The following is a 12737-nucleotide window of genomic DNA, read 5'->3' on the forward strand; positions in this document are numbered from 1 at the left end:
AATAATAAATGAATCATACAGAAGTGATGTTGGTTCACTGAGCAATTGAAATTTGTTCTTATCATGGGAAAATCAGCTGGCTTTTTTAATAGCTCTAGAGGAAAAAAAGCAATGCACAAGTTCAGAAAATTAGGACACGATCCATTTGCTCTGAATGTGGGTATTTATTACATCCTTGGCCTGGAAGAAGGCATGGCAGTGGCATTCCTTGCCCTACTGTGTCTTATGCCAGACAATTCTCAGGTTTAAGGTCAGGGAGAGGTAAGAAAGAGGCGAGGGTGCTCACTGAAATTGCTCACAAGGTGCTCACAAGGTCTTGAAATTAGTCACCATCCCCCAGATTGGCTTATCACTCCCCATCTACCCCAGTTCTGACCTTGAAGGATGGGGACATTAACCAGCATGGGGTTTTTGTCCCCTGTGCCAGATGTTTTGGGACAGGATGGGGTTTGGCTACCATAGCCTGGGTATGGAGCTTGAGATGCTTGGTGCTTTGTGTCCCAAGGCACACAATTGTGCAATCTCATTGCACAACCTAATCTTACTGCACAATTTCATGAATAAACTTGTTGACTCTTCCAGAAGTCTTCGTGGTGATGAGTCAACATTTCATCAGAAGATGGGTGCCTGGCTCATGGGACCTCTGTAAATTTTCATATGAACTGACTCAATTCACACTTGCTGGACTAATGTCCAAATCGGCATATTGTTAGCCACTGGCTTGCCTGTCTTCCAAAGGTTATGATGCATTTATGGAGCAAGGGGCATATAAATAGCTCAGCTGAGTGCAAAAAGGCTCTTGACATTTTCCATTTGACTTGTGGGCTGAGAAACTAGGGGGAAATCTCAGCAAATTTATCCTGGGTGAAGACAATGCCTGAACTTTTTCTCACAAGCAGGCCTCCCCATCTACAAGTGTTGCAGCATCATTTCTTGCTTATCTTCCTAAATTTCATGTTTGCTTTTGTTTTGCACTGTATTTGCAAGTGATAACAGCAGCAACTAAGTTGCAGGTTCCTAGTGAGCAGCATAAAACACATTCCAATATATTTCAAGCAACCATTTAAAGCAAAGAATAAGTGAATTAATACGCTTTGCAAATACTTTTCATGAATATTAGGAATGCAGATAGTTTTTCAGATAAATTTCATGAGCATTAGAAAATGAATGCCAAGCCATAATGAGAAGGCAAAGCATTTCAGACCAACTCCTGCTGACAATGGAAATTCATCCAACATTTTCATACAACGGCTCCATAAAAATATTGGAAACTTTGCTCGTGTGATTATGCTGTATAATACTGAATTGTGTGAATTAATCCCTATTTCCTCTAATTTTTTTTTGTCCTGATCAGATTACAGTCAATTGAATTGTTCTGGTGGACAAGCCATGTCCATAAAATTGCCTTATTTATTGTCCTGATCTTTCACCTGCATGAATCTGCAGTGCTCATTATTGTTAATGCAAAATGAATTTATGATGTGGAGAAATGAATTCATTCATTTTCAATTATTACTCTAATTAGCAAGAGATAAAATTGGATCATCTCTTATGTATAGATCAAAAATATAATGGTGTTTACTGCATTACTATTCTGCCCCCTCCCCTCTCTCTCTCGCTAATAAAATATTGTACTGGACTCATTACAGTTATGGAGGCAACCACAGATATATATGAATATTGTGCAGAGTTAAGATTAACTGGGATTCAGAACTCATTCCTGCTGGCGGGAAGCGTCTCTGAGTGGACTCCTAGGCACATCACTCAGCTTCATTCTACAAAGTTAGAACTGTCTGAAGCAAAAATTCATCCCGTTCCATTTCCAACTCACTTTGAAAATTTTGCTAAAACGCCTGGAACAGCAGGTGTGCTTTCACAAGTTTTGCAAAATATGAATTGACCATGCATCTGAAAATCAGAGTTGAATGTTTACAGTTTCACAGTAAATAATTAGCGAGAATGGTCAGCACCAGCCAGGCTATGGGCAATTTAGCAGTTAATTAAGGACTTCTCTGCAGGAAAAAAAGTCCCTGGCACAGCATACTGGAACCTATTAATTTGTCATCAACTTTCAAACATCATTCAGCCCACGGTCAGTTAGAGAAGATTTCATTTTAACTCTGGTACATCATCATTAGTAGCTTGATGGGATCATTATTTCCCAATCTCTGAATCAACGGATCCTCTATAACAACTTAAATCGGTGTTCAGAGTTCTGCAGCATGCATCTGGGGAGGAGTTTTTCCCCTTCACATTCTCTTTTGGGCATGAAATCATTTTTATCTTGTTAACCTTTTGCTTCTTGTAGAATTATATTAACTCTCTTTATTGGAAGTTCCAGAACATGACAGTGTCTACAAATCGTACATCTGAAGCCATTATCAGAGCATATTTATGCATTGGTCACGCAAGAGAATTGGCTGATAATACCATTCACTTCATAGACAGGAAGAAATTTCATGCATTTTATGCAACAATATCTCCAATGTCTGAGAGGATTTCTTTACGTCCACCCTCTTCTCTGGAACCATTTTGCTGGAGTGAACAAGTAAGGGAAAGAGGGAAAGATGAACAGGAGAGAAATATAATCGCATAGGCTTAAGAAACCTGCCACTCTCACCCATTTCCCTTTGTTGTGAAATGCATTTGTGGCATCATTTGTCCTTTTACCTATCCCCACCTTCACACTAGAGCTATCTGCATGAACAAAACCCAATAGTACACACTACACTAAAGGAAATTAGCAAACAATGCCATGTTTGGAAGGGCTAGTAGCAAACAGTCAAAAAGATCATGAAGAATATGATTAAAATAGAGTTTGGTAAGCGCTCAGTGGTGGATCGTAAAGTTTTCACTTTAGCTGCGTAAACTAAAACCTTTATACTCAGGAGAATCACATTGGAAAGCTTTCCTTTTGTTTAATACTGAACAGATGAGCTTCTATGTGTCTTCCAAAAAGCACCTTCCTATTCAGCAGAAGGAACTTCTAGGATAGAAACATTGGTCAGGTGCATTCCCCAATTTTAGAATTGTTTGAAGCAGAAGTCCGTTCCAGCCTATTCTCATTCCAGCTCTAGAATTTTGCTAAAACCTCTGCAATATTGCATACATGTTTTTCATAAGTGTTTTTAATAATATACCTATTTTGGGATACATTTCCCCTAATATATACCCATTTCTTTAAGCAATTTCCCTAATAAGTGTCTTTTTCATAGCTGTTTTATTTGTAGAAATATAAGGACAGGCATTCAGGTAATATTCTATCCAGTGGCTCAGTAAGACATAAGCCTTGACATTCTGGGCAAGTTCTTGGGATAAATGCAAAGCATTTGGCATGGCATCTTGTCAAATGATACAGGACCAACTGTTCATACAGTTCAGAACACTGTTGCATGGCATGCAGAAGGCATGTGAAGGGACACAGGATACCAGATCACAAACAGATCTAGAACAGCAGACAGGGAAACCGGAGCAGGGATTTCCCACCCAAGTCCTCTGAGCTGTCACCAAAAGCTTCGTGGTGCTTCCCTTTGTCAAGCTCAAAGCTTTGAGCTTGGGGAGAAGAGAAAGGGATGAGGGAATACTGGTGGGAAGATATGGGAGAAACAGTGAATCTGCTGGATCCAATGACTTCTCTCAGTTCATGTACCCACCAGGGATGGGTCAACAAGTAATGTGTGAGCGCAGTGAAATTTTCTGGGCATCAGCTTGATCCCCTGAATTTGCACTTGCATTTGCCATCACTGTTCAGGGTGCATGAATGGGAAAATTTTATGAAATGAACTTCTATCAAATGTAAAGGCAATGTGATTGATTCCCACATTTTAGAACATTTCCAGAATGGCACACGTTTTCTTTATAGTCTTTATAGTCTAAAGTATGAGTGATTTAAAATGTGCACATTTTCACAAAGCCATGCATTTTTCAAGTATGCATTCTGTGGAGATGGACACGTTCAGAAATGTGTGCAGCTTCACTTCTGGGGCTGTGAATGGGGCTATTTATGAGTAATGTGCAGACTGAAATGAACTGTTCATGTATCTGCAGCCTTTTCCTTAAGCGGCACAACACATCTAGGTAGGTCAAATCCCCTGTTAGGATCAAATAGTGCAAAGGAGCATGGAAGGGCTGAAAAGCAGCCCAAGTATGATTGGAAGACTTCAGTCTCAGCGCTTCCATTATTCAGCTGTCAGTCCCATAGGATAGTGCCTTGAATAGGCCTTACGCAGTCAAGTATTTTTTGATCGTCATTGCTCGGTGTTGCCTCCCCATTCAGTGAATCCCTCATCATAAAGTCACTTGCTATGGGACTGAAAAGCCAAGTTCTGGTCTCTCTTTGGCCAGGAAGCTTGTTAGATGACTTTGAAAAAAATCACCAACTGTCAGCCTAACCCATCTTGCAGGGCTAGTGTGAGGATCACACAAAGTAGCCCTCTCTATGGTGCCCTCCGTTGCTTACTGGAAGTTGTTGTAGACCAAGAACCTGCTTTGATTGTCCAACAGCATGACATGATGTGGCAACTTATAACCTTCCAATTTCAGTTTGGGCGTCCTATTGAGGGCAGAAGGGGTGTGGAGGAAAGGGGTGTCTCCACAGTCTTGCCCCCTTGCAAAAGTCTTAGAAGAAGACCCACTGAAGAACCACCAAGAGATGCCACATCTTTGTGGAACCTCACTTTGCCCTCCCCTCTCTCTGGAATGCCACCATGCTGGCTCCAAGGTCAGTTGTCCAACCTCAGAGGCACTTGAAGTGCAGTCGTTTTTAACATAACGGTAGCTGTGAGGGCAGAAGGGGCATCTCAGAGTATGTTGCCAGGTCAAAGCTAGGGCCCTGAATTTTCTTAAAACTCTGTGAGCTCTGCATAAGATCGTTCCCTGAGGCCATAAATTCACCAGAGGTTTGAGCCACTACCAGAAGAACTACTTGAATTTTTCATTGTTGCTGCCAGTTGCCTCCCATCAACTCCTCACCATCGAGTGCCGTCCTCTAGCATAAATATGCACAGTCAGAACTTGGGAAGTAATTTGCTGGAACCAGGCATTTTCTTCACACGTCCATCAGAATTGCCTTTGAATGAGCTTCAGAGCTCTGGATGTGAATTCCAAAGGGGCTGTTCAGATCGCAGTATCAATGCAGATGCGTCGTAGCTTGCAAGGGAGAAAAGACACATATGAAGAGCCAACCTAGCGATTTTTTCAGCTGCCAGACTCCAGGCCATGCATGGTGTTGCCCCACTGCTATTTTTGGCTCTGGGTTAAAGCCAGGCTGTGTTGAATGAGACTCTTCAGCTTAAACGTCATGTCTGATTGCAGGCAGGTTCTTCCCCCTTCCTGCTATACTTCCTTATAAATTGAACCTCAGAAATATAATATGCAATCCAGCAAAGCACAGTCATTAATAACGTTCAGTCTTCTTCACTGAGCATACGCACGTCTGTGTGCGCACACACACTGACATAAAGGTTTTGATATTGCATCAAGAATGTTAATGTGCATGCCCTTTTATGGAGTTCAAGTGGTTAAGACTTCTGTCATTTTTCTTAAGCTGTCTCACTTAGGTACTGCTTCAGGCATAAAATATGATGCCGTCCAAAGTATTATCTAATCCTTTGTCCTTCTTCTATTCCAGGGATCAAAGACACCTTGATACCAACGATGAGAGTAACTTGATCTCCACTCTACTTTGTGTAAGTCCTGAAAATGCATATCAAAACTGGTTGGTTTCACAGTTCTAGGAAGAAAGTAACTTTTAAACCATATTGATTTGAGAATAGGTTTCCATCCTTTGCTGAATGGAATTATCATTTGGATCATTCATCACTCCATGATTTGTTCTAAAGACAAAAAAACAAAGAATAAACTTCCCCAGTAAAAAATGAAAAAAGATGGTGTTTGTTTCCAACATCCCCTTCAACGATATCTCCAAGGATTAGCTTTGAAGATTTAAATGCCAGCTGAATTTATATCTAAATGATGAACAGAATGTTACACTGTATCTCTTGTATTGTGCAATGTGTTGGCTTCAGAATTTCATGAATTCTCCATTGCTTGATTATATACATGATTTGTAGGCTGCCCTATATTAAGAAGTTCCTGGGTGGTTTGCAGCACAGAAAGAACAAGTTAAGAATATCACGATATGATAGAATAAAATAGAAAACAGTTTAAAAGGGGAAGCCAAAACAAACAAAATTAAAAAACAGGAAAATTATTTAAAGAATTTCAGAAGATAAACTTGTCTTTGCCTGGCAGCTGTAGGATATTAAAGCAAACACCAGGTGAATTGTTTCAGGAGAGGGTGTTCCACAAGTGGGAAACCACGGCTGAAAATCATATTTCACTTGTAGCAATCCACCATTTCTCACTTGGTGGTGGAATTTAAAAAAGGGCCTCTGATAAAGTGTTCAGGGCATGTGGGAACAAAGCTTTCAAGTATGGCAATTCCCAGCCATGAGCAGCATTAAAGTTTAAAGCCGGAACTTCTAATTGAGCCCAGAAAAGTACTGAAAATTACTTTTCAAAATACACATTTCATTAAATACTTTGGGCAGGATCCAGGGAGGATCCCAAACTGCAGCTCGTTCCAGTCTACCAGTGAATGGAACCCCAGAAGTTGGCAGATGTGCTCATTTCTGGATCGGGACCAGTCATTTCGCTGGTAGATGGGGCGCAAGACAAAAGACGTGGGACCAAAGATGCCAATCCGTTTTAGCTTAAAGCTCTTTCTGCCAGGGACTAAGCCTTATGTGACTCACACAGACCCTTTGGCATGGGAAAAAACTACACAAAATTCAAGAAACCACCAAATGAATGGAGGAAAGAGAGTGAATCAGCCAACAGCATGAGCCCTCGATAGCCAAATCTGAACCACAGACAAGCCAGTTTTAGCTCCGGACCTGGAGTTTTGTTCCCATGGGCTACAGGAAACTGACAGCATTGGATGATTTGGCAAGAGAATGGGAATGCAAAACACGCCCTTCTACAAATTAACAGCATAGCACCGATGTAGAGCAGAACTGTGGAAATGCTGAAAATAAAGATAAGGATGACGACAATGACAAAAATGACAATGATGATGCTAAACATTTTCCAGCATTCTATCTGCAAAGCCATGTTGTAAGCCTTACAACAACCCTCTCAGATTATGTAAGAATTAGCTACATATTTTCAGGGCCAGCAAACTTTGTTAAACTGGTTTGTCTGCATTTCATGGATTGTCAGGTATCTTTTGTTCTCAGTGACAATGGCAGAGTTTTGTGCGAATGCACATGCACTCATTGTGCAAATTCATACTTGGCCAAATTAGGTCATCTGAAAATGCACGAATTCCCCTCATCAAGTACGCAAATCTTGCTGAAATATTTTGTGTGTGCCAGTCTAAAGGGGAAATGCAGTGTGGGTGCATGTCATTTTTATGACTGCAAATGTATAAAAATATGGTAAATCAAAAAGAAAGTGCATATTTGCGATTTGAAGAAAGACAGTCCTATATGGAATCTCTGAACTGAATTCATTCAAAAAAGGCCCCATTTGAATCCATGGTGGTTTTCTCTGACATCCCTAAACATTTTAGATGGAAAGGCAGGGCTTGAGAGAGTATGAATGTTCAAGGATCTGACCCATTTTGCACTTCCTGGAATAATTCTAGGATCAGAATACAGTGATCTTCTGGTTCCAGTTCTCAATACAAAATGCAAATACAAGAATATGTATTCCAGGTTAAAATGTGTACTGTCAGGGCTCTTTTTTTGTCATAGAACGCACCGGAACGGTGTTCTGGCAACTTTTTTTGACGGATTTTTCCATGTGATTGTGAATCGCCCTGTTGGGCATAGCAGATTGGTGGCAGAAATCATTAGCATAGTGCCTGCGGGCTGCTTGTGTGTCGGCACTGCTTGTGAGGGTGCTGCTTGGCTTGGGACGCTGCTCGGCTTGGGATCGGTCGTGTGGTCGTGCGCTGAGTGTTTACTGCCGGAGGCGACCATTGTATAAAAGTGTGACCCCAAAATGTGAGTTCTGGCACTTTTTTTTTTTTTTTTTTTTTACAAAAAAAGCACTGTGTACTGTATATACTGTATTTCAGTATAAGATGTGCCAAAAGCAAGGTAAGGCAAGGCAACAGGCTTTTTGGTGCTAGTAAGTACAACAACATTAAGACGAAGCAGTTTTCTCTCCTTCTCCCTCTCCCTCTCCCTCTCTCCCTTTCTATCAGTCTTTCTTCCTTCTTTAATCAGTTTGGTGCATAGCTGGGATAGAACAGGCTTATGCATGGGTGCTTGAGAAGCCTTCATGCCTCCAACACTAACAGGGAGAACACTGCTGAAGACCACCAAGTGAGTTCCTCCTGGCAGAAGGAAGACTCAGATTCCAGACTTTTTGACAGATAGTTTTATTTGTTTGCCTCTACATTATAGCACATTGATTGTAGAAACCAAGCAATTGTCTCTGGTGTAGCTATGGGAACTTGGGAATGGTGGGATCTGGACTGAACACTGTACCCCCCTCTTCATAGATCTACACTCCCCCAGCTTCTGTGCCATGAAAGCTTTGCAATTAAAATAGGTGCACAGGAGCATATAATTGGGGATGCACTGGGACATGCCTTGAACATCTTCTGGTCCTTGTCAACTGGTGAAACAGTCCAGATTCCTGGCTTTTGCCTCCAACAGAAAGAGACAGAAGGAGCTGCAGATGGCAAAGCATCCCTTCTGCTGATCTATGGAGCCTTGACTGTGTGCTTATGGAGAATGTCCTCTTTCTCTCTGGGCTGGCATCTAAATCTGTTCTTATTCCTAAGAGACAGAAAAGGAAAGAGAGAAAGGACTTTATCATTTCCAAGGAGATCTCCAATCACCGTATTGAGTCCACTTGGTTCTCCACATGGTGGTGGTTCTGGTGGTGGGGGGGTGCGGGATTGCCAGATTCTGGATCTTGATGGGTATTTATTTTTAAGTCATTGATTTTACCTCAGTAACACATATATTTATTTAAAATTCCTTTTGGCTACTTTTAAGGGGGAAAATACTCTTTAGGACCAAGCAGAACAAGACAGGCAGGCCATGCACTTGTATGCAAAATAGACCATCAATATGCAACAACACAGTATCAATCACCATATATTTTTAGGATATACCACCTTAGGAGGGGCAGAAGGAGAGGGGGATGGCAGAGGACTAGGTGGCTGGATGGGGTCCCTGGAGAGGTGAGTGTGGGCTTGGACTCCAAGGGGTGGTGGAGGACAGGAGAGCCTGGAGGAACGTTGTCCATGGGGTCGTGATGGGTCGAGCATGAATTTGCAACTGAACAAACAAAAAAAGTTAGGAGGTCTTCTTCCTTGAAAGATACCCAACTTTAAAAAAGCAAATAGCAATTTAGATAATAACGTCAAATGATTTTTGATTAAAAAAAAAGATGTCACTGAGTGGTTTACAGAAACAGATTAAACCATGCCATTACAAACACCAACAACATGTCTATTCAAACACGTTAAAAAATTAAAACCAAAGAATAAGGCACAAAATGAAGAAGTTTCTGGGCCGTACAATCATTCAAGGGTGACTTGATTATAGAAATGGGAGTTTAACACCCACCCAAAACACACCACTGTTTTTTGCTTCACAAGCATTATCAATTAGAATCTCTTTAAGTCAGTTTTAATTTCTACTTGAAATGCCCACTTAAGGAGTCCTATTTTCTCTTAAAAGGGACTGGTCGATGGGTTATTAAAAGGTTATTAAAAGGGTACAATGGAAGCTCCAGTCCAAGTTCTCTGAAAGGATCCGGGTTGGGAAAGTCAGGTTACCTGAGACTTGGTCATCGCCAATATATTTGAGCACATGATGGAGACAGCCGACCGACTAGATTTTAGATAGTACGAGAATCTGTACTCTTTGGGTCCATAGGTGAGGCAGCAGTTGGGCAGCACGAAGGCCTAGTAAAAAAGACACAGCGGGAGGCAAGCTCTCTGCTATTTCCCAGTAATTCAAGCATCACTGGCCAAGAGCCTTGCATGAGTCCTTTCTGGGTCAGATCAACCTCCTCAATGCCCTGCTTGGGAACTACTGCCAGTAAGTGAAGAAAAACGATAATTGCCTCTGGACTTCACACTAATCAAACCCCCACAGTTCCTGCCCAGCTGCCAACCCACATCCAAGTTAGCTATTGCCTGTTGTCAACACCACTGAATGTCAACACCATTGACAAACTGAGGAATAGATGACCGTATTCTTTTGGGGACGGTAAGCATATTATGAAACTCAGTCTCATTCAACCCCTAAATGGCTGATTCATCATTTAAAGGAAAAATCATATCCCCACTTCTCTACTTCCACTTTTTCCCTAAGTAATTTGAACTAGTGGAGTGCCAGTTTATGCAGAACGTTCATAGTGGCTGAATCAGCAAGTGCTTGTTCTTAAAATTTGCTGGGAGTAAACAAGCCCTTGAAACATGGGAAAAAAGGGTGGCTTTGAAGTATGGGATACAGACCTATCACACATATCCATATTATGCAATGAGGCATTTGTAGATTGTTTGTAAGAACCATCGCTTCCTTCTTTCTCTGAACATAGCATCAATTTATTGTGAAATGTATAATTATCTCCTGGAGCAGGGCCCATTTTTAATGCCTTGCGATAAACAAAAGAATGAACAAAGGGTGAATGTAGAAAGAGTATTCCTTCTTTTGCAGTTGCCTGTGGACACAGTTGGTTTCAGAGTCTGATTATCTCTCAGCATCTAACACAGGGAGACTTTTGTGCATTGAAATTCCAGTCCAGACAAGCACTGTCTTGGTGGTGTTGTTGATTCTCTAGGAAATATAACAAAGGGTTCTGTTCGTTTGGGAATAGGATGGCTGCTATAAAGTATTTGGAAAGGGAACTCTCCATTTAAAGCACAATTCTTTGAATACTATGTGAAAGGCCTGTAACAATGACTTTTATTTCAAACGTGTGGTATCTGAAGAGACGATGGCCTGAGTTGGATGCCATGACAACTCACCATGATCACTCATAGTGGGTTCTCATGACACCAGTCCTGGTGCACTCTCTGCAGGGTGGTTCATTCTTCACAAACAAACCATTCTAAACCTGCAGCTTGTTACTAGGTTGTTCTGGTGGCTTGTCTGGACATCTGAACCCAGCAAATGGTCTTTGTTGTGGCTTGTGGCAATAACTTTGGAGCTGCCCGACTGGCAGCAGTCCTCACCATTCTTCCATCCTCCCTTATCCCCACTCAGTGTCCTCTGCCCGAAATTCCGGAAGGTCAAGAAGAAGGGGCATCAGAGAGTCTACTGAGTGCATTTTCAACCTACATATATAAATCAGTGTTGTGTAAATACACATATTCAGAAAACCAAACCTATGTAATATACATGTCTCTCATTTTAATGCTCTGTTGTGACATGATATTTACCGATCCCATTCATTCTTCTACATTGAAACTGACATGCGAGAAGCCATGGAAAGCGGTCTGGTTCGACATGCAAGAAGCCATGGAAAGCAGAAGATCGCCTCCCTTCTGGCTCAGTCATCTGTCTTCCGGCTGAATCTCTGTGATTTAGCCCAATTTGCAAACTCACCCAGTGAAAAGCCAACTTGTACCACTGGAATATTTGCCCTCCAGACTAAACCTTTAACAGCTGTGCATTTCAGACCACAGAAATACTATATTTCTTGTGAGTCTCAACGGAAGCTCTGTGAAATGGCTTTCAATTATAACTCAACAAGCATAGCTAAAATGCTGCTCCTTCAGTTTGCCACCTTAAAGACAAATCTTTAAGACAACAAGCACAGATATTAGCGTACCATAATTGCTGGTGTACTTTTAAATGGATATACTAAGGTATCCTTACTCAATTTACACAGAAACCCTGAAAATGCAGGGGCTTCTGAAATACCTTGTAAGACAGACAGAGGGGTCACACAGGGAGTGACCACAGTCTTCCTACCTGTGAATAAAGCCTGGAATACAATCTATGTACTCTTGGTCTGTATTGAATGGGATGGGCAAATCTCAGCTCATTTGAGTCCTACATTTTCCTCTGCCAAGTTCATGCTGAACTGGTTTTGCATTGGGTGTGAGTTTTTTCCTTTTCTGGTACAGAAATGTATACTATTCATGAACACATTTTGGGAATGTAGCCATTTTTGATGCATGCTTTTATCACCTAAAGTGTGCTTTAGTTCATTTTCAAATGTCAAAATGGGTGATAAAAAGTCTGAATGTTTCTATGTGCTCTTTTAAATGCACATGTGATTGATAGGAATTTACAAAAGTTCTGTTTTGGTTCATGAAACATCATAGCTTGTTCCATTTGTGACCCTGAACATGAACATGGATGAAAGTGTACAGGTTGAAAAATAAACTCACATATTTCTGAACTTGTGATTGTATTAAAAAATATTTTAGGTAAAGGTAAAGGTTTCCCCATGACATTAAAGTCCAGTCATGCCTGACTCTAGGGGGCGGTGCTCATCTCCATTTCCTAGCTGAGGGAGCCAGCATTTGTCCGCAGACAGTCTCCGTGGTCATGTGGCCAGCATGACTAAACACAGAAGTGCACGGAATGCTGTTTACCTTCCCACCAAAGTGGTACCTTTTTATCTACTTGCATTTGTCTGCTTTCAAACTGCAAGCTTGGCAGGAGCTGGGACGGAGCAACGGGAACACACCCCATTTTGCAGATACGAACCAGTGACCGTTCAATCAACCAGCCCAGCAGCACAGCAGTTTAAAC

This window comes from Varanus komodoensis, unplaced genomic scaffold (genome assembly GCF_004798865.1).
Source record: "Varanus komodoensis strain SLA01 unplaced genomic scaffold, ASM479886v1 scaffold15, whole genome shotgun sequence".
Lineage (NCBI taxonomy): Eukaryota > Metazoa > Chordata > Lepidosauria > Squamata > Varanidae > Varanus > Varanus komodoensis.